Raw genomic sequence first — 24663 nt, 5'->3', positions numbered from 1 at the left:
GATGTCTGTGATCTCATGTATACATCACTTCCTGCCTCTGCCTGCTGCCCTCAGCTGCATCACCTCTCGCTTGAATAATGCAGAGGATTTGATGTTGAATGCATCTTTGCAGAAAACCTCCTGCTGTGTTGTGCGAAAGGCAAAGTCTGGGTAAACTCCATAGCCAATTCCTTGGATTTTACCAGGTGATGTCTGATAATGTCTTAAGAAGTCGGAGGGCTGTGGAAATGGCTCCTCAGTTGAACTTTGCATGGACAGCCTGGTTAGTGACTGAGCCATTCACATGCTAATTTAATGTCATTCCTCCGGCCTCCTTTTATTTCAACCCAGTTAACAAATTGATCTTATCACGACAATGTGACAGCAGTGAAAAAACTTTAGCCTCTTAAAACGTGTAAAAAAAACGTATAGTCCCGAATATGTTCACCAATTAGTTATATTCAAAATTTTACCATTTATTTGTATCTGACTTTTAATCAAATACATGGGATATTGGCTGATCAAATGCCGATTTTGCTTTGATCTGGAACTTTTGTTGACGATTCACAACATGTGTTGACGAGGTGAAAATTGGCTAAAAGTTGTTTTGTTTAAACCAAGACATAACACATTACATCTTGTTTGTAGAGCTGCAATAATTGATGAAATGAATTCAGCTTTTTTTTTGTCCATGTGTTCTTGTTGAATGTTTATAAAAAAAAATCTCCCTCCACACTCGAGTGGATGGAAATGTCTCATATGACGAGACGGTCGAGCTGCTCTCAGGGAAAGTGCTGGATGTCTTTTGGAAGTGAAGTGGGGAGGGAGGGACCCTGGAGCCGACGGCCCTCTTGTCAGACCCAGTTAGATCAAGTGGTCGTGTTCTTACTGCCTTGCCAAAGACTTTGTGAAATTTAGCAACAATGATTTTGACTGCAGGAGAGGAGGGATTTGAATTAAAAGTTTGGTCTCAAAAGAAAGGAGGGGGTGGATGACAGGGTTTATGGAGAGTTTGGGTGGAGGAAAATAAAGTAAAAGACAGGGATGGAGGGAGTAAATCCAGAAAGCTTCAATTGAGGAGACTTTAACTTTTTCTTCTACCCTGATTCGTCACTTTGCTGTGAAGGCTGAACCAATCAATAAGCTGTTTGTCAAGCTTTTTTTTTTTTACCATAAGATCACTGAAGCTCTCGGGGGGGGGGGCAAAAGACTCTGCCATCTCACCCCTGTGTGTGTGAATTTAAATCAGGTCCACCCCTCCCCCTTACCCTCTGCACCACCACAATCAGCACCCAGTGAATTCACAGTTCTCTCTCTCTCTCTCTCTCCCTGCGGGCTGGTTGTCTGTGTCCCCTGCTGCAGATAAGTTGTGCTGTCTGTCAGTGTTGCTTCGGCCCCATTCTGCACAGATAAAGCTCAGCGGCTCCTCCTGCCTTATTGAGTGAAAGAGAGATAAAAAAAAAAGGAGGGAGATACTGGAGGAGGAGCGTGGAGGAAGGAGGGCAGCAACAGTTTCACACTGCTACAGTGCGAGAGGCATGTTAGAGTGAGGGAGACGGACGGAGAGGCAGAGGAACTCGCTGCAGTGCAGGTGGATCACAGCCGTGTGGTGAAGAGGTCGACTCAGAGGCAGCAGTTTGACTCTGAGCGTCGGTTCAGCAGGTTTGTGCTGCAGTTACTTTTATAGTGATAGCTGATTGTTGCATATTGTGTGTGTGTGTGTGTGTGTGTGTGTGTGTGTGTGTGTCTGTCTGATATAATAGATGCAGTGTTCTACACAATCTAGGCTGTTATCTCACTACTTTCATTGCCTCTTTGCAGCTGCTACATTTCCCCGAGCTGACAGATCTAAGTAAAAGAACACAAATCTGTGATGATCTCTTACATGTTTTCGAGGCTGGGGCATAGATGTGGTGTTTGTGTGTGTGTTTTGCTGCATGTGCAAAATGTTAAGGCTAAATGAGAAACTTTTACGCTGCCAACAGGGAGTGGAAGACTTTGTTCTGTTGGTTGCTTCGTGCTAAATGAAATACCAGAGGCCCTTCTCCCTCCTTTCAGATCAAGGGTTCTTTTACCATGGAGAAGAATAGAGCTGGGAGCTGTGAATGGGTCTGGGTTGGCTCTCTGTGTGCAGAGGAGAGGTGCCGCCCTCTCAAGTGTCAGCATGCTCAGTGGGTAGGGGGTGGGGGGGTGTTGCGGCAGGGGGGTGGCTGGGTTTATTTGATGCGTCTGGGACACATCGATGTGTGGCGTGCTACCTGTGTTTAATTCTCCAATTCTCAGGATTTTAGTCTCTTTCCCGTTCAGTGATTCCTGTCCCACTGTTTACCGCCCTGAGGGAAAGGAGGATACGTCAGGTACTGTGGTAGATCTGGCTTTTCATAGGTGTCTGTTTACTCATGACTGGCCAGAAATAAGGAGACGTTAGGAGTTGCTTGCAGAACTTGCAGTCCTATGGGGCAATAATACAACTTGGATGTAATTAGCAAACAAAGCTTCAAAATGTCAGTTTCTTGTCCATATAGAAATAACTCTTATTATATAATATAATAATAGTGGTTTTGGTGTCCCTCCCTCCCTGTCATCTGACTTTATCTCCTGAGGAGTTCAGCTACATAACTTTCTAGCCACAGGCGAATATATCCAGACTTCCTGTCATGTTTGTTTTCTCTGTGCTGATATGATGGATTCACCGCAGTGCCACCTGTGTCCACGATGCTGTCCCCTGAAGACAGTGACCCCCTTAAATCTGTCCTCCTGTTCTGTGGCAATACATCTTCTTTTGTCTTAACCATGAAACACTTTCCTCTGTCTTCTCATCATGGCTGAATGTTGGAGGATATTGGATCTTGTCACCATCAAACTGTGCATTACTCACAAATTCTGATGAGTTCAATTAGAAATGCGCTATCTCTATTTTCATTATGTGATACTCTTGCTTTGCAGATGTGAAACCAAAGAGCATTCTGTGTTGTAACTCTGTCAGTAGTGGAGTATGCTGCTTCCATGGCGCTGGTTGACATGGTGATGGCCTTGGTTCCCTAACAAATCCTGAAATGGCTCATCAAATATTTGTGCAGAGATCTTTTGCAGAGAAGCAATAAAAGGGGGACTTTTGCTGCGAGCCTTGTTTGGTCTTCATCTTTTGGCCATTCTCTGAGGTTTTCTTATTGTTTCAGGAATGACTCAGTGTGCCGGGTTCCTTGGAGAAAATTGCGGCTTTAGGCCGAATGATTTGCAGCCCTGCTGGCCTTGATTTCCTCCCCCAAGGAGATGTTTGTATCTGTCTGAATTCAACACTGCATGCCTGCTCTTGGGGTCAAGGTTTGAGATACAAAGTTGTGGCGTAGGAAGATAGATTTCTCAGCGTTCCATGTGACTTATCGCTCTTCGAACCTGGACGTGTAATTCGATAACATTTTAGAAGTAGCCAAAGGAAGTTAGTTTTCTCCACATGCAGAGTCTGAGGAGGTGAACACAGAGTGCTTCCATGTGAAGTATGGTCCCTCTTTCTCAATCAACCCCAGTGACCTAAGCACCTCTCCAACTCTTCTCCTTATGTTTCCACTTTAGGAGGGATGATGGACTGTACAGCAGCTTTCTAACAGAGATCTTGCTTTACTGCAGTTAAGAAAACCTCTTATTTTGCCAGCTTTGCTTGTTTATACTGAAATGGACAAACAAGCTTAATGCTGTGAGTGACGTTTGGACGTCTGCTGGCTAGATGCTCCACATTGCACATTAAATGATAAGGCGCAACAACGCTGCAATATTCCAACCTTTGGGGTTTGGCTAAAGGTGTGCGTGTGTGCGTGTGTGTGTTACAAAAAGATACTAAGGGGTGTGTCTCCTCATCCAAGAAATGGGTGTTGCTCCTCATGCTAACTTGTGCTATAAATCACTGGTTATGTAATGGTACTCTGGGTTTGTGTGTGTGTTAAATAGCTTGGCTAGCCCGCCTGCGATTATGTCATTCAGCATGGTCTCCAGCTGTCCGAGTCAGCTGCATTTAATTTTGCTTTCAAGAGAGTCATCCCCAAGTACAGTCTGTGTGTTTGTTTACTTTATGTGTGTGTGTGTGTGTGTGTGTGTGTGTTTGTGTGGGCGCGCGCAACATATATTTGTAGCTTTTGAATTTGTCCGAAATCGTCTGCTTAAAAATGCACACTCAATAAACTCTGTAGTCACATGCTGGCCCACAGAGCGAAGAAATCATAGCCGTCAGTTACTGGCTGATAAAAGCTCTGACTCTTTTTTCATTCCTCTTTCATGATTGTGATTTGGGTCTGACGGAGCGCTGTGGTCCAACTCTTAAGTTAAACCAAATGTATTTGGGCTGGGTCCCAGTGAGGGGCTTAAATGTGAGTTTTGACAAAAGGACAGCACCCATTACAGATTTAATGCAGGTGCACACATGGCACCCCAAACTCTCCAAGATCAGGTTTCTTTGCAGCGTAACGTCTTTGAACTTGCAGTGTGAAAGTGGATGACGTTTTGCAGTCGTGATAATTTTGTTAAATAAGCAATGAGGTCTATCCTCTATCCTCCTCAAACCTATCCTCTGTTTTCTTTCAGCTTTCTTGTTGACATAGACAGATTGACTCATTGTTGTCTTCTCCAACAAGGTACCGGCCTGTTACTTCTCTGAAAAGAGTCTGAGGCTGGGATGTTGATTTGATGTTTGATTTACTGAGGACCTCTCATGCATCAGCACTGAGTGTTGGATTGATATCTGAGAGGATGTTGAGACAGGATCTGTGCTAGAAAGAGAAACTGTCTTCACTATATCCATTGATAATATCGGTTAACTGGCTTAATGCCAATTGAAATGTCTGGTGGCTCTGCTCGTGACCCACAGTGGTCAGACCCTTCTAATCCCGGGCTCCCAGTTGCGCTCAACCACAGTGGATTGAGACTTGTAGGGTGAAACCAGTATTGACTTTAACTTCTCCCCACACTTTTATAGATGGCTCTGGCCAGGTCAGAGTTCATGGGAAAGCTTTGCTGAACTTCATCAAGTGACTGGATCTGCTTACATATTTCTCATGACTTGTCACTAAATTGGATCTCAGTTATTTGTTGAAGGAGAAGACTCTATATGCACCTGTTGGACTTGTGTTGAAATTGCAATTCTGTAAATGTTCTCTTGAATCTGACTAAACATTATTTCAGTGGCTAGATGATGCATCGCTTCCTGCCTCTGCTGCTCGGCTGCTCCACCTCTCGCCTGAATAATGCAGAGGATTTGATTGTCGTGAACGCGTCTCTGTAGAAAACCTCCTGCTGTGTTGTGCATGTGTAAAAGGCAGACTGCGGGTATTCCGGGTAAACTCTGTGGCCAATTTTCCAGATTTTACCAGGAGGTCATGTCTAGAAAGAGCCTATGAGTTAACTTTTCCACTAAATACAATTTTTGGCAGTATTCACCGAAACCACCAGATGACTCAGGCCCCGGGGAGACGGTTCAACAGGACATTTCTCCACAGCCGTTATGACCAACCTTTACTTCCCATTATGCTGAAGTTCCTTTTGGGCTCACGTCTCCATCTATGAATATCACTGTACACCAATTAACTACGATTGGCCATACATCCTAAAGTTGTATTTTACCTTGGAACTGAGATGCACGATGAAACATTTTATAGATGTAGCTTGTAATGGGAATTACAACCAAAAATATCATTCAACATTTATTTTTTGATATAATGATGTTTTAGATTTAGCTGGAAGATTTTGCACTGCACCACATTTTTTCTTTGTTGATGGAATTCTACATAGAACCTCTTGACAAAAGTTTGTCCTTTATATACAGTACCACATATGATTAACTGGGGCCTCATACTAACACGTTCTCCTTCTTCTTCTTTTGTTATTATATGGCGGTGAGCGAACAGGTTTTATGTTCTTTACTGCCACCTTCTGGAGGTAGTTGCATGTTAATATGACCATGTACATGCTAATGTATTTTAAGACAAGACAATCGAGTCAAGTGAACTATTCTATTTTTTTCATGTGTTTGCATCAAGTTTTAATCAAGTCTCATATTTGTCAAAGATGTAGCTTTTCTTCCTTGTCTTGTCAGTGAGAGTATCAGACTGTTGCTGAGTCACAGACATAATCTTGTGTCTTGCACCAGATTAGCTGTTTAAGGGGGAATTTCAAGGTTTTTGTTTGTACAAAAACTGGATATAGGTGTTTCTTAGGATTAGTTATTAATGCTGACGCAATCTACTCAAATAAGTATCTACTCACCAAGTGGTTAAAATGTTTGGGTTTTCTTGTAGAAGTTCTAACTGAACTGAGGTGTTTTATGAGTTTGTTTTGCAATGGTAAAGGCCCCATTGACTTTCACAGTTGCTATAAAATGCCATATTAAGCACTAATTTCTCAATCCCCTAGTATAAAAACTTGTACTCTAAGTTTTGCGAAGAAAGTGAGAATTTCAGAGAAAAAGAGGTTTTGAAGTGTGTTCCAGATGTCACATTTGTCTGCAGGGATTTGAAACTGATCTGATGTGTGGCAGGTTCAGGGATCTTTAAATGGAGCATGAGGATAATGCTTTAATTTCTCTGACCTTGTCAGTTCCTGCATAACTGAGAATCATGCGAACCAGCTAGAAACACACAGGTGCAAGCTTACAGTACATCCATGGGAAATTCTGCAAAACCTCTGCACAGAACCTTGTTATTAGAAGTTCAAAAACAATGATTTCATCATCCAGCAGTGAAGATTTTCTGTCCTGGCAAATATTGACTCTGGTGGCAAAGAGGCTGAGCACACAGCCATCCAATTTCCCCTTAAATCTATTTTTTTTTCTTTTTTTTTCTATCATTCCTGTCTTCCTTCCCTCCCCCTTCCTTAACTAAAACCTGGAAGTAATTTATGAAGTCAGGATGGGGTTTCTCTCGTCCAGAAGTGGATATGTGAGTAGACCTCAGTGAGTAGGGACTTCAGTTTGACATCCCACACCTCCCATCAAGGGGATTGCATCAGAGTGGAGCTGAAGATCTCAGAGCTGGAACAGCTGTGGTTTGATGTTTGGATTTAACCAAACATAGTTACTAAAGCAGAGGCTGTGCCACAGTCTTTTTAACAGAGTTTCCTGTAGGCTAGTAAAACGAAAATGTGCAATTTAAGTCAGTGGTGTTGGCGTTAAGTCACTGTAGATGTTACAGAAAGAAATATGGGGGGAGGGGTTAGTAAACATACTGTTCACTAGAAACTTAAATGGCCAGACTTTATTGTGTTGTATTTTTTTATGGGTTCAATTACAGCAAGTCAAGGGAAGCCAGAAGTTCATTCTCAGGATGTTTAATAAGATGAATACCTTTATGGCTTTATATTAGGTCTTTTGTCTTTTTGGTAGAGGATTAGATACATTTTCAAATAGTTTGTGCTACTTCTAGGTATATTTCAAACGGCACCTGCTGTTTCAAGTCTGGGTGAATTGTCAATTCACTGTCGAGGGAATCAAATCCAACTTGGGTCTTGTCATTCAAAGTTCTCTCCAAGAAGAACACTTTTTTTTTTCTCAGTTTCCAGGTTTCAGTTCAAACCTTTATCCTTTTTTAGTTTCCATTGGTTCCCACTCACTGTGAATCCTGTTATTCTTTAACTCGCATCTCAGCTATAAAAGAAACTTCCTCTTCTTCCTGTCTGGATTAGAGCCAGGAGATGATCAGTTTGTTCTGTCGTTGTACTCAAGTTTGTTCTGTCATTGTACTCACTTATCTTAGGCTCTGTAATCAGGTTTGCTGGAAACAATGGTGGCAGGAGAGAGTTTTAAATACAGCGTGTACCTGAGGACTACAAGTAAAAGACAGAAAGGTGGCGGCGGTCTGTGGTTCCACTGTCCAAAATGAACCAACCATTTTGGGCTTGAAGTTGGAGAACACATCCCAGATGCCTTATGCATGACTGAGGACAGGGTCTAAAGGGGAGAGAAAACAGAATCTGTGTGAGTGTGCAAGCTTCCATAGTTTTGGCAAGACAGAGTGAAGTCGATCATTTTCATGGGCCGAGGGTCACAGCCCTGTAGATGAAAGTGCAGATTGAGAGATGGGGCGGGGAAAAGACCAGTTTTGTATGAGGGGAGAAGTAAATGATTAAATTGGGAGTGTGTAAGCGATAGATGTTATTAATCTCTGTGGTTTTCCCCTTATATTGTCTTATCCTCTGCAGCTGGTCCCACATAACCGAGGAGATCAGAAATCTAAACAGCGCTCCTGCCAGCAGGTTCCCCACCCCTGACACTGTAATATAACAGATGTCTAATGTTGTAATGTGGTGCTAATGAAGGTGAAGGAAAGGTCCAACCGGAGAAAACTGCACAGATGTAACGCAACCTCATGTTACAGGATTGGTGTATTGAGTAATAATCCCATTAATATCAAAAGTTAGTAACTGAGGAATTAACTGGCTATTGTCAAAAGTGAAAATAGAGCATTTAATGAGCTAGTTCCTGAATTCATTGGTTCGTCGTCTGTTCCTCGCTCTTTTAAAATGGTTTCAATATGAAGCCTGACGGACTAAGTCCACAGATTTATTGCCCTGCCTCAGCCCAGGGCAGACACCTCCTTCACACCCCCGTCTCCTCTCTGACCTGACATCCAACGGGTCATGGCCCTATTAAAATACACTCCCAACAAGAGTTTCCTCACCTGACAGCCTGTCGGCCTCTCCCGCTCCTCAGTCAGTGCAGATCGGTGGGGTCTCTTACTCACACACAACCAAATCGTGTGTGGATATCTTATCCACACACCGCACACCGTCCTGCACCGGAAAAGATTCACTTATGCTTTATGCTCTCCATATGGTTGTGATATCCGCCACATGTCGTACTCTACTCAACAGTTATCAGAGCGCCTACTGCTTCACGATGAAAGTCTTCCAGAGGTTTGCCATTGGAAACCTTATTATTAAGTAGAAATAGCAGAAGCACAATAGAAGTCTATGTTAAGGCATCTGTATATTAAATGGCATCTGAAACCCCCTTTCTATGGTACAATTTTTGTAACGTGCCCAAAACCAACAATCCAACATGCTCGCCTGCATTGTTCTACAGCCCTTATAGTAGTGTTGGTATAGAGTGTAACTGAAAATAGTTAAATTAAAATAAGACCTCTAATGTGGTAGTGAGGCAAACCACAGCGACAGAGCTACAGAACTACTATGTTAAGCATATTTTTATAGATCTGTGGTATCCTGTCAAATGTCAAACCGATTTAGCATTGTGACACAGCTCAGCTGAGGACAAAGACGGTCATGGTTTGGTCTTTCTGCAGCGGTCCTCCTCCGTAAGGGTGAATTGATCATGACACAGCACATCACTACGCATCTAATACATGCTATACCAGGCCAACACAATGGGGCATTTAATTTCCCCCTCTTCCCTGGGGCGTTATCGAAAGTAGCGTGTCTGCATATATGAGAGAGAAATCTGTCATCTGCATGTTACTGTTGATTTGGCACATGTCTGCCAGCATAGCAAGTATTTTTATATTACATTATATTCTTAGTAAGATGTGTGATCATAAACTTGTCTATATGGCTTCTTGTATGAGAAAACTCCAGCCCATTTGAATCCTGCTCAACACTTCAAAGGATGTTACTTGGCCCAGTCTCACAACGCTCGTCATCCGTGCTGCTACACTGACTTGTCTGGAGTCCGCTGCTTCCCTCACACTGCCTGGGGTTTGGCAGGTAAAGAAGCCCGAGTCATGGAAGTCATTAAAATTCCTTGAGAACATGTGGACACTTGTTTATTTTTCCACCCAGGCTGGGAGGGTGGAAAGCTGCCAGGACGCTGCACTGTCCTCTCAGCAAGAAAAGAGCATGGACATTGTGTGAGCGAGGAGGAGGACCTGATGGAGGAAGGAGATGAAAGACAGATGAGGGGAGAGGGTTGGAACGAGTGAGGCAGAGGACAGACGGATTGAGGGACCGGGGGGATGGAGGGAGAGCGGAAGTGGTTGAAAGACGGAAATGGAGGATGCAGGGATGAATGGAGAGTATGAAGAGGGAGAGAGGCTAGACAACCTCAACTGGATGCCAACAAAGAGATGCAAAATGAACGTTGAGGTTTCAGTGAGCCGTACAAGAGGAGGATTAGAGACGGATGGGTTCACACACAGGCTGGAGGCGAGAGAGGAATGGAGAGAGGAATGGAGAGTGGGAGGGATGCAGAAAAGGACAGAGAGCTGTAGCTAAATGACGATAGCTTCATCTTGTCCAACTGAATAATATATCACATAAGATAAAGTGCTTATGTCTGTAAAGAGAAAACTAGTCATTCAATTGCAGAGAGTGCAACCATTTGAAATACAATTGTCCATTTTTGACTGTAAATATTTTCGTTACATGATGAAATTTTATTAAGATTTCTGATTCTTTTTTAAAATTATGTTGTGCTTGTTACTGTTGCAGTAAACTGAGATATTAAATAATTTTTCAAGATGCACATATGATACTAACTGGACAATCAGACCTCAGATGGCATCATGGCAAGTTAGTTCCTCTGTGTGCAACACACAGTCATGCTGCACATCGCCCACCAACTACTCATAAATCCTCCTTGCCTTCATTTTAAATGTGGAAAGATCCCTTCATGCTTTTTTTGAACACCAGACCTATGGACGTCTTGCTGCGATGGTGGGCGTTTTTATTTGATTGTTTAAACAGAAGGTATGACTTTAAAGAAATATTGGTGTGGGATGTTAACCCAGGGAGAACCGATACTTTAATTTACCGTTTTTCTGTGTGAGTGTGTCACACAGAAGCGCCTGGTTTGTATGATGGTATTCCAAGACAACCTCCGAAGCCAGAGGAAGGGGCGTCACAATGTTCCATCAGGTTTCTTTTAAACAGAGTTTAGTCACTGCCTCAAGATTGATCGAATCCATTTTCTTGTCTAGTGACAATACTCCATATACCATCTGACATTATAGTTGCTGGATTATCTACATTCAGACCATTGTTGTGCTTCCCACTCTTCCCCATGTTTTCTGTCATATTCATCTCTACTAACCAGAGATAATGGATGAGGAGATTGTAAGGACACCTCAGGGGGAAGGGATGGAGGGATGATGATGGTGCTGTCAGCTTTGGAGGATGGAGAGCCAGAGGGAGAAAAAGGGAGTTGTGGAATTTCATGCTGCATAGTTGTGGTATCGTCTTGCGCAGCTGAAAAATGTATCAAAGTGATCTTCCTCGTCACTGATACTCCCCTCATCCTAGACCAGGAGACAGAGATTGCAACAACAGACCTTCAGTGAGGTCATTCTCCATCTCCATTTCTCTTATTCCTCATTTTTTCTTTCTTTTTCTCTGCATTTTCCTGCGTTTGATCATTTCTAATTGAAAGTGACACTGCAATGTGGACTCTGGGGGTGATCCCTGGTATTTACCTGCCTCGCCAACAAATCAGTGACTAATTGAGATGTAACATTTGACCTTACATTTACCTCCCGGCTCAATGTACCCTCCCTAAAGGTAGTGGCCTTTGACATAGATTCAAGTGTCCAATTACATGTCTGTGATGCCAGTTTAAGTTATTACAATGCATAGCTGACACAACATCAGACATGACATCAGTGCCTTGGGTCAGCTGCATTCCTTAATACCAATGACGTGAAGTTGGGTATGTTTAAAATAACAGCAGGGTATTGCAAATTAAACCTATTACTTAGAAACACATGTCCAAGAGTTTACTGAGGTTGGCATCGGGTTTCATGAGGATGTTTAAAAATGTGAAAAAACTTCCACTGCAAAGTTCATCTTGAGTTCATAAAGACAAACTAGAAATATCATCCCCATGTGCTGAAGTTGGTAAATACATTTTAATCATCCATCCATCAAAGAGTTTTGTAATGTGTAGTCCGGGAGATAAGGCATTCCATCCCAGGTCTGTCCTCTATTTTCCATCTTTTTAAAAATTAAGAGGTCAAGGAAAAAGATTTCATATTTGTATCAAGTGTGAAATGTCTCCTGTATCCAGGCCTTTGACCATAGGAAGTGATTGCTTCAACTGTAAGCGCTCAGCAGATTGATTATCTTAACACTACAACCCCAGCTACATGTTACCAACATTGGTGATATGCAAATTTGAACTTTTCCTTCAGTGGTATTCATTGTCATCCATCGCATGAGCTTGAGTCTAAATTTGACCCTGGTTGACTTTTGTCTCAATAAAATGTGTTTGTCTCTTGATTCATCTCAGTTTTCTGGGAAATTCTCAGACAACTGAGCTGAGCAAATTTGAGTTGACCATGAGGCACAGTGGCAAGTTGTACAAGTTCCTAGTAACCATTAGCCTGGAGGAGTTTTTCTTGAATTAACATCTGAGTAATCTTTATCCCAGCAGGAAAAGATCAGACTTCTAAGCCTGAAAGTTGAAAAGATAATCCCTGGTGCTTTATGATCCTCCATCAGAAGTGTAATCCTTTCTTTGCCTGCGTTGCTCTTATTCTACCTTTTTATAGGCCTCCCTTTCTACAGTGGCTTTGAGATATCTGTCACTAGATGCTTTGTTAGACTCTGTGTCAGTCTAAGATGTCGACATGTGTGATGATCAACTGGAGAATCTAAGATCCTCTTGTCAACATGCCAAGTAGATAAAAGAGCAAGAATGTGTTCGAGACATTCAGGTGAACACCATGTGTTACCACTGATGTGCTTTGTACAAGTTCAGAGCTGGAACATATCCTGCAGCATGAAAATAAACTTTCACTATTTTACTTCTGCGAAAAAAAAAATAGTGCGATGAATGCTACACCAAAGCTCTAGTTTTTATACCAGCCCGGCAGTTCACTTCAAGAGGTGAGCAGACATGTCCCAAAACTACATCAATTCAAAATGTTCCAAAAACAATTGTCTTAGAGTATATATGAAAGTACATATGAAGAGGAAGAAGAATTTGGAGTTTCCTCTAGAAACTTGTACAAGGAACAGAAGTTTTAAGCACATTTAGTTCAGCACTCAGCTGTTGTAGTTGCTACTTGGTTCAGCCATGCCTCAAAGTTTTCCTTCCTGATTGCATCACTAGTTCTCATTGGTGACTGTGAGCCATACGACACACTTTTGTCAGGAACAATACGTAGCCACAATAATACACTGCTTCTCTTTGGATATCCTTTAAGCTTTTCCTGACCAGGAAGGATGGTAGTTAGTGTTTGTGCTGGTGTGTGAGTGTAGATGTGAAGGATGTGTGAGGAAACAGCTGGACCTGCTGGCACATATACATGTTCACACAAATCCATCATCGACATCTGGACAGCTGGTAATGACAAATACAAATTTATTTACAGAATTATAAAGAAAGAAGTTATGTCTCTTGACATTGTACCAATTTATAGCATCTATTACCTAAAGAAGCATGTATGTATGTTCAGTCTCCATTTAAATTCCTTTAAAATGGTCCAGTGCTGACTGTGGTCATTTGTCTTCTGTCACCTTTACTGTGTTTTCATGGCTTAAAAGTGTGATTATGCCAATGAAAGCATGAATCTGCTTTGGACAACTTGTGATAGTGGGAACATCACAATTTTTCTCATACACCCGACAGCCACAGACACTAAGTTGCTCTGAGAAAATTGTGATTTCACAGTATTTGACACGGTATCGCTTTAACCCCTGATGTGCTGTGTAAATAGTTAAAGCTACATTACATTTCTCGGTGAATAAAGTATTGGTGGAATGTCTTCCAAGTTTTTAATGTGATATCCGAATCCACAATCTGAACTCTAATCTTTCTTCTACATTTTCAAATGAACAGTTGATAGTTCAAACACAATAAGACACTGACAGATCAGACATCTTACATTATCCACAGCTTTTTGACACCATATCCTTTTTAAGATAGAATTCAAACTCCTCAGTTACCTCTGTCCATCGTTTGCGGCTTTTATATTTCGGGACCTCGTGTGAGACAGATGAGTCAGATTGTACAAACCTGAGTGAAACACTGCACTTTTCTTAAGTTTTCTTGACTAGATTTGTACCTTTAGAAGTGCCAACTTTTGCCCCCTGCTTATATATAATCTTTGCATTGTGAATTAGACTGTGAAGAGCCGAACCATTACCAATGTACACACAACATTGAGTCTTTAATGGCACCAGCTCCACCTCCTCTTGAATCTGATTGTTCACCCCTAAAATATAGCATAATTATTTTTCAACAGGATCACACATTTTTCACTATATTTCATCTTTTGTGCAAATCTGAAGGTTTTCTGTTTAACTACTCTGGTTAAAAGATGAGCAAAGAAGAACATGAACAATGGTGACACGAGGGGAATGTAGAGTTTGATGAGATGAAAGTAGAGAGCAGATATAATGTAAAAGAGTAGAGAGGCCTGAAGAGAGGAAGAAAGGGCATCTACTGTATGACGCCAAAGATCTTGAGTATTTTCCTCCTCCATGGTGGTCTAATTATTTAGAGTTTGTATAGACCATTGAAGCCTTCTAAAGAATTTCCCAAAGTTGATGAAACAACCAACGTATAATCAGACAATGGTCAGAGCAATTAGTACACGGGCAACTGCACATTAATGCATGCACGACACACACACACACACACACACACACACACACACACGACTTCGATCTGGAACACTAAATTTCAGCCGAAAGTTCTGACCTCTGGCGATATGCCACTGTCCAACTGCTGGAGCCCACTTCCTGACAGGAAGCTTGTCCTTCCTTCACACACATTTGTACAGTCAGAAAACAGTGATAAGGAGACAGAGATTAAAACGGATGAATAGAATTTATTACATACACCACAAATGGGTGAAATGGTGCCTAAATTGAACCAGGACTTCTGCACACATGTTGAGGTCCTGGGATCCCAAAGTGCCTCTGCACAATAATTACTTTCAGGACTGTGTCCATGCTGTAACTAATAATATTGATGCATATTGAATTGTGAATCTTATTTCGTGGGATTTTAAGTGCCATGACCCTCCTCAAGGATTAGATTCACTTTAATGTTTGTTGGACTCTCCCTGACAGTGATTGTCAGTGAGTGAATAGCTGATGAGGAAAGAGAGAACCTCAGGGGCCTATGCAGCAGGATGGCAGACCTTCTGGATGTCAACATCATCGTTTGCTGCCACTTTCCTTTCCTTGATGAATGCTTTGTATGGATTCATGTCAAAACCCTCAAGGCTTGAGCCCAGCAGTCCCGGAAACACACACACACACACACACATACTCTGGCGGCTCTCTTTTCACTCTGTTCTGACAGCGTGCCATTGAACGGTCAGATGTGATACAAGGGGTCAAAGCACAGCTCAGTGACAGTGACTCTCTGAGAGAACTCTGCATGTTTCCTTTCCTGTTGTGGTAGAGACATGCTGAGATGTCCTTTCAAATAAAGCAAGCATTCATCAAAGCACCCCAGGATGAGTTCCAGTCTTGGGCGACCACCCATTTGATCCACAGCTTGCTGTAGTCCAGAAAGTCTTGCCCAATGAGAAGCTTTTGGAACTTGAATGCAAGTCAGTGTTTTGCTTTTGAATGATTTTTTCCTAATATCCTAAATATTTAAGCTTGTTGAACCAGTTTTGCAGTTTTTTTCAGCCAGATCTTCATTCTGATTGGTAATCTGCATCACTGCTCTTTTTGGATTTGAATAGTAATTTTCTTTTGGCTTCTTTTCATCAAGAAGAAGAATGGATCTTATCACTACTGTGATACTATAAAAACACATCAGCTGTACTGCCTGACATGTCACAGAACTGAACATGGGTATTTTGACTGACCCACACCATCCTAGTACCATGAATACCATGGACTGCTGATTGTGGATTAAGCTGCAGCTGAAAAATAGTCCCCAGCCGATGCACCATTTATGCCTGTTTAAGTTAAGTTTGCTCAATACTATAGTGCAGAGATTATACAATATACAATATGAGTACATTATTCATGCCCTTGTTTTTTCATCACCCAATCAAAGAGACTGTGCACATTTTCAGTAGTCTGGGGGATGAGAGAGGTATACATCAGAAGGTAAGAGATTATAATTGTTGACAATAAGTACAGCAAAGAATTCCCAGCTTCATCCTTTACCTATGCAGCAGTGAAAGTGCATTTAGTGGGATATCAGTGGCTCTTAAGATGCTATTTCGCCCCTTTAGTGCTATCACAAAAAAGACAGTTCATCAATATAAGCAGTTGTTGGCAGGAACTTAACTAAATGGGAAGAATAAAATATTTAGTAGTAGAAAAATTATTCCTTAAATGCCTAGTTGTTAGAAGTAGTTATTTTCTAGACAGAATAGACTCTGCAAAACACAAGGTAAATGCCAATCGTCCAAGTGGTCAGACTTTTCTTCAACCATCAAAACATCTAAATGCCAGGGTCCTTTTCATGTGCGGATGTGGGCGTCTTCAGTCTCGATTGAACTTGGAAGTTGCTAAGCCTCAATAATCGACCCTGACTTTGATACAAGTTGCACGTCTATTGCTGGTTTGTTCCTTTTGGTTTCTGGAGCTCGAAGGTGATTTATAAAGCCTTTTGGGGGGTGGGGCGCTGGTTGATGTGTGGTCGTTGTGTGTTCAGGCTCTAAACTGAGTGGTGAAACAACAAAAGAGGCCCATGAGATGCTGGTGGGATGAGGTTATTTCACAATTCCTCTGCCTTCTTGTGAAATCAAGTCTTTCCAAGTGAATGAACAAGCAAATCTAGGCCGTGGAGTTTTTATCTTTAAGACAGATTTAAAGAACATGAATGCATGGTTAAGTGAAAAGTTTAGGACCTGTATGTGGAGGGGTAAACACTTGCATATAGTTTAGTCTTTTTTCAATGCTTGTGATCTCTTTTTATTGTCTCAGCTATGATTAACACACAGAGCATGCATAAAATGAAGCATATGGTGCTGCAGAATCATATATAATGTCCTTTTCTGTTCTGTTTTTGTCTCGGCGTCTTGGTTTCGCTGTTTTTTCTCTCCAGGGGTGGGGTCACCACATGCACGGACTGTTTGTTTGGAGTTGCCATAGAAACTTGTGAGTGTGTGACTGTTAATGTGCTCATGCTCCTCTGTGTGTGTTTGCGCTGGTGTGATAGGGCCGCAGTTCTGCTTCATGCATAATGACCTCATCCACACACAGACCCCGACATATCGAAACCGTCTGCTTCCTCGGATTGTGTAATGGATAGTCCCCAAACACACGCCAGCCCTCGAGCCGACGCCCCTTCAGTGTTGTTTGTCTCTGCTGGACCATACACCAGTTAGCAACAACAGTACAACTTCATTTAACATCAAGAACAATGTGTGACTGCTTCATTATTTGATTTCTTATGATATATAGATGTAGAATTAGATTTATTTGAACTGAATTATGTCTCATGCGTTGAATAGTTGAAAGAAAGTTCATGAACTGACAACGAGCCCTTGCACTTGACAGCTCTTTACATATCTCATGTTCCGTATTTCAGCGTTTCATGTTGTTACAAAACTGTTGCTACTCCCACCTCATCACCCGGGGTCAAACACTTGACGTTTCTCAGCTGCTAATCTAGGATAGTGTGAAAATGTGGAGCACAGCCCAGCTATTGTGTGTATTTATTACAGCGGAGAGTCAAGTCGGCTCTAAGAGATCTTTTCTGTGGGATAAAGAATGTCGCTCTCTGTGAGGGGGGAAATTTCTGCTTCATTTCACAGAGATTTCTGGAAGATGTACTCTCCCCCAAAGCATAAACGTACACAGTTATTAAAGGCTCAATTATTGATCTGCCATGTGACTGTGGCCTTCAATAAAAAGGCGATAGTTACTGTGAAAAGGCCACATCCAAAGACACTGGCTCCGTACATGCTTGAGATGATAGATCATTGCTGCTGCTGCATTCGTCTTGTTTGTTGTCACTTGCATTACTGTTCAAAACACAGAAAAGTAAATCAGTTACATATGGATTCACACGACCACTGGTCTTTTTATGTGCAGCTTTATAAATTTGACTCAAAATCCAAGTTAATCTGGATAAATAAAAAATGAATAACAACTGACTTGGTTTTGTCTTTAACTGGTCCCGTCTGAAAGGTTGTTGCATCAAGTCTGGGATTTTTACCAACATGTATCAACTCCAGCAGAGTAGCACAGAAATCCCCTTGTGCTGGATGGGTAATTTGCCTATCTGTTCCCACATTTTAGTTGAGGCAAAGTGTGTGTACAGACTGGTGCAGACAGAGGCTCAGATTGTTATGGAGGGATTGTTACAGAAACCATTTGCCTGTTAAATTTGCCCTTGAGTTTTATGGTGCAACACCCATGCTTTGAAATGCAGCTGTCTATTTTTGGTTGTTTATCATTTGGCATTAAAGCTACTTATCATTCTTCATAATTCTTCACATTGATTAATTCCTAAACATACAAAATGAAACATTTCATTCCCATATGGCATATCAGCTGTCACTGGAATAGGGACAAAGTCTTTGCCCCGGAGACGACCATTTAGAAAATAGCTTGTCTATTTGTTGGAAATCCAGGACAGCAGTGTATTCTTATGCTCTACTGCAGAGTGTATGAGCTACTGCTGTAAATATTAAAAGTTGTATAAAACTGTATTAAAGTTGTTAAAGTTTCTTCTGTACAAACCTTGATATAACAACCGAAGAGAAAATGCAGTTTTGGTTCACGAAGACTGAATATTGATTACTTTAACATATCTGATAAATTAGTCATACATTTAAAATTGTGCACAATGTTCTTCACTTAAAAAAAAAATCCCCCCTCCAAAGCTTTCACTCCACATTAGACTGTGACTGTTTGGAACAACTGTAAACACTTCCAACATGCTCGGACAACACATAGTTTGAAGTAGCTCTCATCGAGCATAATCTGACACTAATGTAGCTTTGCAAGGGAGAAGACGTGCAAGTCCGAAGCTGAACAGCGTGAAAAATTGTATTTAGAGAGTTAACATGGTGATACTGCTGATGTGAATCCAGTTCATCAGAGGTCAGTAGTGCAGAACAAGGGCCTGAGGCTTTGTGTACAGAGTTTTGCAGTGATTTCATGACCACTGCTGTGAAGTGATTTTGTTAACAGGAACCATCAGGGCTTAGTAATGGCAGCAAGAATCCACATGTTTTCTCTGTCTCTCTCGAGATCAGGCATTGATCTCAATAAGAGCTTTGACAAGTAATTCGGCCTGAAGCTAATTCAGCACAGGTCTGTAAAACGACCTTGTCTTGTGCAGCCATTGAGCAGCTCAGGGCGCTCTGCTGTTTAACTGCCGCCCAACTGAAAAGCCCAGTGTCTGGATGAGAGGACATACGGTAGCAGTTTGCAGCTGCAACACTTGGAAATGGGTTGTTTTTGTTTGCATGGCTGAAGCAACAGGAGCCTGTTAAGCTCTGTCTGTGGCTCTGTCATTGCCTACTATAATTACAGAGTGATTAGCAGCCAACTTTGTGTGTGTGTGTGTGTGTGCGCTTTAATTCCTGTTTCACATGGGTTTATTGTGTGTTCCTTCAGAGTCAGAGATACTAAAGCAGCCCCAATTAACTTAAATGTAAAATAATAACTGACCTTGTCCTGGTGACATTACTGCAAACGGCCAGTATTGGGAAGGTTTGTTTAAGTACAAGTCCAAAGCTAAGCTAACCAGCTGAAAGCTATTTTTTTTTAACATTTAGCGTGTGGACTTAAGAATGTGTTCAATGTTCTGACAAGAAAAAGCTCTGCTAAATGTCCGCAGCAACCTGCTCGTACATTTGAGTTCTCACAAACAGCCCCTCGAGATGATTCCAGGTAAATGTCAGGACTTCAGTTCATGTCTGAAAGCAGCTTCAGACTCCCACAAGCACACATATTCCCCTGGTTTGAAGGTCACTGGGTTCTTTCATGCTCCATGAACAGTAACTTTCAGTGCAACAGATAAAAGTGGGCAATCGCTTGCCTTCACGGCTTTGATTCGGAGGAATTGGCCTAGATGTGAAGCTACAAAGCACTTTTATGTTTTGTGAAGGTTTGTGTGCATCGCAGTTCTTTGGCTTTCATGTCCTTGTTTCAGTCATGCACTGAGTGGAACCTGAGATAGACTTGGTTCTCATGAACTTCAGAAATATAACATTTGCTTCAAGCTCCTATGGTGAGATTGAACAACTACCAAATGTGCCACACTCATTGACAGTTTTGGCTCCAATACGTCTGGTCATTCTGGGCTGAACCGTCACAGGAAATTTCTTTTGACATGTTGATGTGTTAAACTTGGTCCCAATGGCTCCTTCAAAATCTGACCACAGAAAGTCAACCAAGGACTGAAAGACCTCTGGAAATATGTGTCTGTTTTGTGTTCTCCTTTCAGTTTTTCATACTAATTTCAGTTCTATTAAGTAAAATCAATTCAAAAGTATTTCATGAAATCTGAAATTACATGTATATACCCACTTTCAAACCCAGAGGGGGTGAAGCTATTGTAAACCTTTTTTCTTTTGTTGTGTTGACTCAAGGTGTGTGTGGTATTCTATTGTGAGCAGGGAGTGGAAACGGACCATGCAAGTGTGTATAAGGTTATCTGGTATGCTGTGATGGCTGTGGGAGTGACGCCAGTTAGAAAGGGTCCAGGGCCTCCACATACAATATACAGCACAGATAAATGCATTGTTCGGTGCCTGAATAGACTTGTACTTACAAGCATTGCCAACATCATGAATCAGATTAATTTACTTCAAATTGATTCTTTCACTGTCCAGTTTTGACAGGAAATTCAACTTCAAGAAAAGTTGAAATTTCAGCCTATTTGATGAGCCTATTTTTAACAAGATAGAAAAGACAAGAATCATTATGTCACTTAAAAATATAAAAAAGATGAAATCATTATTATTAGCTGTTTTGTCATAGTTTTAATTATCAGCACTTGGAGATGAGAGAAAAGTTCCTGTTTATGTTCTAAATTTCCTGCAGGGAAACTCTGTCTCCTAAGCGATTTGTCATAGAAGTGGTTGTCAGCCGTTGTTCAACTTGACCTGGAATAGCACACTTGACCCAGGTAACCAGTGGGTGGGGACTTCCCATTGTCCTCACCATGCCTCGTTACATCTGCTCCATCAGGAGGAAATGAGTATTAACAACGACTCAGTAAAAATACACAAATGCGGGCACGCACATCAAGTACGCTGTTACTTGCTAGATTTTTTTGTTATCTCTCTACCTGAATCAGACTTCCCCTGGTCACACTCGAGTACCTCCCTATAATGGTGTGTGTGTGTGTGTGTTGGTGTGTGTGTTTGCTAAGTAAGACAGCTGCTCAGACAGTGACAGCATTCTTCCCGGTGAGCGCTCCAGGAAGTGAATCTGAACGCTCCTCAGTGCGTTAAACATTAGCTGCTCTCAAACACGGATTAGTGGCTACTTAGGATCACTCCCATACAAGCGTAAAACTAGACAGGCTGTTAAGAGCCGCATAAACCGTTGAGTGACGGCTCCACACTTAGTGGGTGTGTGCATGTCTGCGTGTGTTTGCATCTGTACACCAGGCGATGGGATATTTTTTTCAGCCCTGCAGGGTTAAAAAATGATGATGGCCTAACAGTCATAAAGGCTGATAACAAGAAGTCAACAAGAACCTGTGAACCTTATTGTTTGCTTTCCCTCTATTTCTCTTGTTACTTATTAACATAAACCTCGTCAAGAACCTCATATTGAATCCTGCGATTGAACCCAAGAACAAGGAGCTGTAACGCTTGGAGGGATCCGAGTCTGATCAATGGATCAGCTGATGCTTGGTTATCCTAAATGTCTCCTGCAGGTTAGACTCGATGTCGAGGATGTTATGTATACATTGAGAAGCTTTTCACAGGGTTATTTTGGAGGCCGGGGTGTGACTTTATACTGTCCTCCAGGGATCAACTTGAACTCTGCGTCATGCGGGAAAATAATGTTTGAAGTAAGACTAGTCAAAACTGAGTGCAACAAAAATACATCTTAGATGTCAAAGGTTCTGCCTCACAGCCATTAACCGAACAAGTTTTATTTTCTTAAGAATTACCACATCTATCCATTTCCCACTGTGGGGTCCCCACGCTTGTCGGTTAGTTTTTTTCTCTCCGATTTCTGTTCTTAGGGAGAAAAGCTCAGAATTCCCATTACTGAGCTCAAGTGTTTTGTACATTCCTGAACAGTTAGCATCAGTGAACGTGCCCCTTCGCTCTTCTCCTGTTACCGTTCGCCACTTTGTGGGAAACGCCGACAGAACGCTGATAGCAGGGCTTTGGCAGTAAATGGATACCAGCGAGCGTTCGGGCCAGCTGACGCTCAGGTCCTCCTCTCTGTCGTGTTGTGCTTTTGTCCGCAGCTTATCACCGGGGTCAAGGAGGGGCTGACTTCCACAAAAATATGGGATTACTTAAGAGCACTGTTGTGTGCAAAGGACTTATTAATCTTTAGACTCGATAACAGTTGCATGGAGACAGTAGAGTATCAAACACACACTCGCCCGTCTGGGTTTAGTCTAACTTTGTCTGTAATATGTCACATAAGTCAACCTAAAGCAATAACAGTAATTTCCACAGGCTCATGATTACCTGTTGTTAAGAGACAAGCCTACTGTTATCGACCAGTGAGATGCAACTGCCTGGACACTGTCCTGAGACTTAATGTCCTAGTTCAATGGGTTCCCTGTGCTTAGACAGCTAGAACCATTTTCAAACAAACAATTTAAATATTATTGATCAAAATCACAGGAGATGCAGTTCTTTGATAAATGTGCACATACAACCTGTGGCTGTAGTCTGTGCATTCAGTACTATGCAGGTTTGTTTGAGTGTGTCCAGGAGTTTGACATAAAGTGCTGAGATGTGAACCAAGATCAATGTATAACTAAGTCTGCAATATATTAAACAGGCACATTGATGAGCACATAAGGACCAAAACAACAACAAAAAACAGTTTTTGTCAGATGAGATTTTCCTAGAAATTAAAAAAAGCATGTTTATATTTAATCATCATCAGAGGTCAGTAGTGCAGAACAAGGGCCTGAGGCTTTGTGAATCACTGTCACCACCAGTCTCTGCATATCTGCTGCACTGGTGAAGAATAATGTTCTCTTTAAAGGTCCAGTGTGTAAGATTTAGGTGAAAGGGATCTATTGGCAGAAATTGTATATAAAAAGATCCTAGTGATGTTTTTACTCGTCTGTTTCATCTAAATTGTACAAATTGTTGTTTTCTTTTCCCTAGAATGGGCCTTTTACGAATAAAAACTTGTTTTGCTTATAATGAAATTTTATAAAGTGCAAGCATATCCTATTATTATGAATTTGTGTAGGGGGCTCAGTTTGTGGGTGAAGACAGTAGGTCACGTGGCGACAGCAGGATGATGATAGTTCTTGTTTGTTGGAACAAACCAGCTGCAGCCCCTTGAGCCATCACTCCACTTATTTCCTCCACATGCATCTGATACCATTTAGAGGAATCGTCCTGTTTGACATCGCCAGCCGCTCCCAGATCATGTCTGCAGAATGTATATCACAGTGTGTGTGTTAGTTAGTGTGACGGGCTGTCATTCACTGATTACTGTATAGAGAGTTCACCATTTTGTAGTGCAATCCGAATGATTAGTTAAAATTTTATACCCCATAGTACACTCATTGTAACCCACAATGCATCATGAAAAGTATTGTACAACTGGTGGTCACTAACTGAGCAATATATACCATCATGCATTGCACTGGTGGCGGAGAGACAAGAGGAGCGAGGGCAGCGCCGTTTGAATGTAAAAAGAAGCAGAGCAGCGCATCACAGCACAAAGTTTACTTCTACATTTAAAGATGATCATTCAACATGTTTTTTTACTTTATCCTCATTGTTGTACGTCAACAATGAGAAAATGCACCGAGTAGCGTTCTTTTCCCGATGAGCTCACTATGTAGTGCTCTATATAGTCATCACTATACAGTGAAGTAGGGCATAGTGAGTGCTGTGATTTCGGACACAACAACTTGCAGTCTGGTGAAGACACTGAACAAAACATTTACACAGTAAAAGACAATAAATAACATTTACTATCTTTATAGTGAAATAGGCTCAGTCCCAATGTCCACTCTCAAGGACTCTGAGACTTTGAGTTGCGTTCCAGTTGTAAATTGCGACAGGGTTCCCTCTCAGGCTTTCTGAGCCCTTTATACACAAGTCTGCATTTTGCGGACTTTGCCAATAGGACTTACCCAAAATTCATAGTCAAGAGTTGGTGTATATTACTTGTCTTTGCATAATGATGATCCAAAAACAGTAAGCTAATTATTTAAAATAACCTCCCGTCCTCTCTGTAAGACATGAACCAGGAACATGGGGATACCAGTCCCTCAAGCCACTTGGCCGTGAAGAAAGTAAACAACATACAATAAAAAGCCCCAAACTTATGTAATATGGTGCAGCGTGCTGTCCCAGTCCTATTTTTGCCACTTCAAGCTTTTGCTGCCTGTCACTCTCAGTCAATTAAGTCTGTGAGGGTACAGGGTTTGAGTCATTAGAGTTTAAGTAAGTTTATTATCCTGAATTCAACAAAAGGGAAACCTCAAAGATGTATCCAGAAACCTGAAAATATGAAACAGTTTAAAACCACAACAAATTACTTCTTTTAATTTGTTATAAAAAAACTTCAGTATTATGACCTGCAACTAAGGTTTTGAATTGAACAGCACCTCTGAGCTGTTAACAGTTAGTAACTCAGCCCCTATCA

The 24663-nt window shown here is 41.6% G+C and overlaps 1 protein-coding gene across 10 annotated transcripts in view; it reads left to right on the top strand.

The window, feature by feature from the left end:
• The window catches only part of add3a (adducin 3 (gamma) a), a 99360-nt gene that overhangs the window by 29932 nt on the left and 44765 nt on the right, over positions 1-24663 (top strand). For 4 of the 10 annotated variants that reach the window (XM_069529894.1, XM_069529890.1, XM_069529893.1 and 1 more), the window contains one exon: positions 1342-1641. The exons of 3 other annotated variants lie outside the window; for them this stretch is intronic. The gene's annotated coding sequence lies outside the window, so the exon portion shown is untranslated. Of the gene's footprint in view, positions 1-1341; positions 1642-24663 lie in introns of those variants that run through there. 3 more of the 10 variants (XM_069529896.1, XM_069529892.1, XM_069529888.1) reach the window with 1 other exon arrangement.

Source organism: Paralichthys olivaceus, chromosome 8 (genome assembly GCF_024713975.1).
Source record: "Paralichthys olivaceus isolate ysfri-2021 chromosome 8, ASM2471397v2, whole genome shotgun sequence".
Classification (NCBI taxonomy): Eukaryota; Metazoa; Chordata; class Actinopteri; order Pleuronectiformes; family Paralichthyidae; genus Paralichthys; species Paralichthys olivaceus.
This window is presented reverse-complemented; position numbering and strand designations above follow the sequence as displayed.